Source organism: Peromyscus maniculatus, chromosome 1 (genome assembly GCF_049852395.1).
Source record: "Peromyscus maniculatus bairdii isolate BWxNUB_F1_BW_parent chromosome 1, HU_Pman_BW_mat_3.1, whole genome shotgun sequence".
Taxonomy (NCBI): domain Eukaryota; kingdom Metazoa; phylum Chordata; class Mammalia; order Rodentia; family Cricetidae; genus Peromyscus; species Peromyscus maniculatus.
The window spans coordinates 16,217,367-16,220,131 of record NC_134852.1 but is presented as its reverse complement, the minus strand read 5'-3'; the positions used below and the strand labels follow the sequence as shown (position 1 = coordinate 16,220,131).

General features: G+C 40.7%; 1 pseudogene; it reads right to left on the bottom strand.

The window, feature by feature from the left end:
* Window positions 1–264: 264 nt before the first annotated feature.
* Window positions 265–2,511, bottom strand: LOC143273871 (ubiquitin carboxyl-terminal hydrolase 29-like; annotated as a pseudogene).
* Between the last annotated feature and the right edge of the window lie 254 nt (window positions 2,512–2,765).

Here is a 2,765-nt window from a genome sequence, read left to right as displayed (position 1 = left end):
ATCTTTCTGATCTCTCAATTCTGAAGACTTTTTCAGATCCTCCTCTGTTTCCTCCTGAGTACCCTTAACACATTGTGGTGATGCCTGAGAAAGGTATTCCTTGTGGAATCTATTCCAATGATTAGGGAGCAGCTGTTTAGCCTTTTAGTGAGAATTTCCAGATTTGTTTCTTCATCAAGGTGACAATAACAATTGACAACCTTAGTGGTAGTGTGATGATCTCACATCCCATCTGCATTAATTTTCTCATAGTTCTTCACATTCCTAGATGATTTTTGACTGGCTGAGAGGCAGATTCCCTCCAGAGACATTTGGGACATCACAGTCATCAAGGGGGACCTAATCAGTCAAGGGAAATGGTGGTTTCCTGTTTTCATTATAGTGGGAAGATACATTTAGATACTGAGAAATCTCAACTGGCTGCCGACTGATCAAGAATCCATTAGCAATCAAGTGGTAGCTTTTCAGGTGAACAATGAGGACACTGGGGAGCCTCTTCAAAGTGTACCCGAGAAATGAATTTTTGTTCTTGTACTTCTCATGATTAAAACAATTTTATTTCTGGTGTAAAGAGATCAAGAGACTTTTGAATAGATAGAGGCTCTTCTCTTGTTCATTGGTGCAGGTCAACAGAGAGGTAATTATTCACTTCAGTTTTGAGAGTAGTCTCACCACAGGGGTCACAAACAATAGAGCTCTGCAGCTCTAATTCAAAATTAGCACTGACATGACAAACAAACCTTTTGGTGGTGGCAGTCCCAGCATACGGTGATGGAGATGACCTCTTGGCTTCATTATCTCTCTAAATAATCTACATGGTATTTATTTTTTCCATGTTCACTTTCAACTGGTCTAAACACTGACTTAGAAATTCATGGGCATCATTCTGTTCATCACCCAAGAATGTGTCTGCAACTATGATAATGGATTTCTTCATATCCATGAGTAACATTCCTTTGACCTCTATATCCTGGATGTCTTTCAAGACAAGTAGTTGGCTTACAGGCTTGATAAGATCATCATTTGAAACTTTTTCCCATGGGATACTTTGTGTGAGCAAGTCCTTTGCAAAGGTTGGAATCCCAAAGACAGGCTGTAAAATGGAATTCATGTAACTGTTGTTTCCCAAATTGGAGAAGCCTTCACATTTCAATTCCTTTACATAAATGTCTTGAGAAGGCTGGACTTCATTGTATGTGTATGTGTGGGTCTCCTGGCTAAACTTTGATCAACTTTCATCAGATCATGTTAGTGTTGGAAGAATAGTGTCATCCAGTTTAGGCTTCAAGCACATGTTGGGATTGAATGAGGGTTCAAGTTTCCCAATGTCAGCCTTTTCCTAATCTCTTAAAGCCATTGGTTTCTCTCCTTCACCTTTTTTATTCCTGGAGTTAGAGGTCTTGAATTTCTTTTCTGATTCAGGATTATTTTTCTTTAAGATGTCCTCATTCATTTCTACACTGGGGGTGGATTTTCTCTGTGGTGATATTGTGTTCCTCAAAATATTGTGCAACCTAATAAACTTATCTGGGGACAGAGGACAGAACAGCCATAGATAGACATAGAGAGGAGAAAATGGTGGCACACATGCCTTTAAACCTATCACTTGGGAGACAGAGATTCATCTGGATCTCTCTGAGTTTAAAGCCACATTCGAAACAGCCAGGCCTGGTGACTCATGCCTTTAATCCCACAAAGTGAGCCTTTAATCCCAGGAAGGTATATAAGGTGTGAAAACCAGGAAGTGGAGCTGGTTAAGCTTTTAGCAGCAGTTCAGGTGAGATTCATTCTGGATGAGGACTCAGAGGCTTCCAGTCTGAGGAAACAGGATCATCTGAGGAACTGGCAAGGTTAGGAAGCTGTGGCTTGTTCTGTTTCTCTGATCTTCCAGCATTCACCCCAAAATCTGGCTCTGGGTTTGTTTATATTAAGACCTTTTACGATTCATGCTACATTTATCTTCCTGTTTTTGCTCTGTGTTTCTCCACTCTCTTTTTCAACATGACTACTGCTGGAGTTTGGCTCTAAAACTGGCATCTTCATGGGGAATGGAGCTCCACTTTCTTGTATAGTATTCAAGGATCCACAAACTGACTCCTGGTGCTTTCTGCAAAATGGATCACCGCTTTCACGTGTTCAGAGACTTAATCACACAAAATGCATTCAGTCCAATTGCAAAAGATCTGTCATCATTAACTATTCCAACACTATCTAAAAGCCCAAAGCCCAAGCTGACAAGATGACTCAGCAGGTGAAGCTACTTGCGAACAAGCCTGTGGACCTGATTTCCATTCCTGGGACCCATTTGATGGAGGGAGAGAAACAACTGTTGTAAGTGGTCCTCTGATGACAATACCCAATATGTTAGACACACACACACACACACACACACACACACACACACACACACACACACACACAAAGTAAATGTAATAATAATGAGTCCAAAATCCATTCAGACACTGAAACTCTTGGCACTCCTTACATTGGCAGCTCCTGGTAAAGTAACATATTTCTACCAGGTGGTGCAAGCCTTTAATCCCAGCACTCAGCACTGAGGCAGAGGCATGCAGGTCTGTGAATTCCAGGCCATCCTGTCTACATAGTGAGTTCCAGGATAGCCAGAGCTACTCAGCAAAACCCTTTCTACAAAAAAGAATACCATATACGTGACATTTTTCTAACATATAACCTCACCACAAAATATACATTCCAAATTCTGAAATGGAAAAGGAATGAATAGTAAGGAATTATCAGAAAAAAGA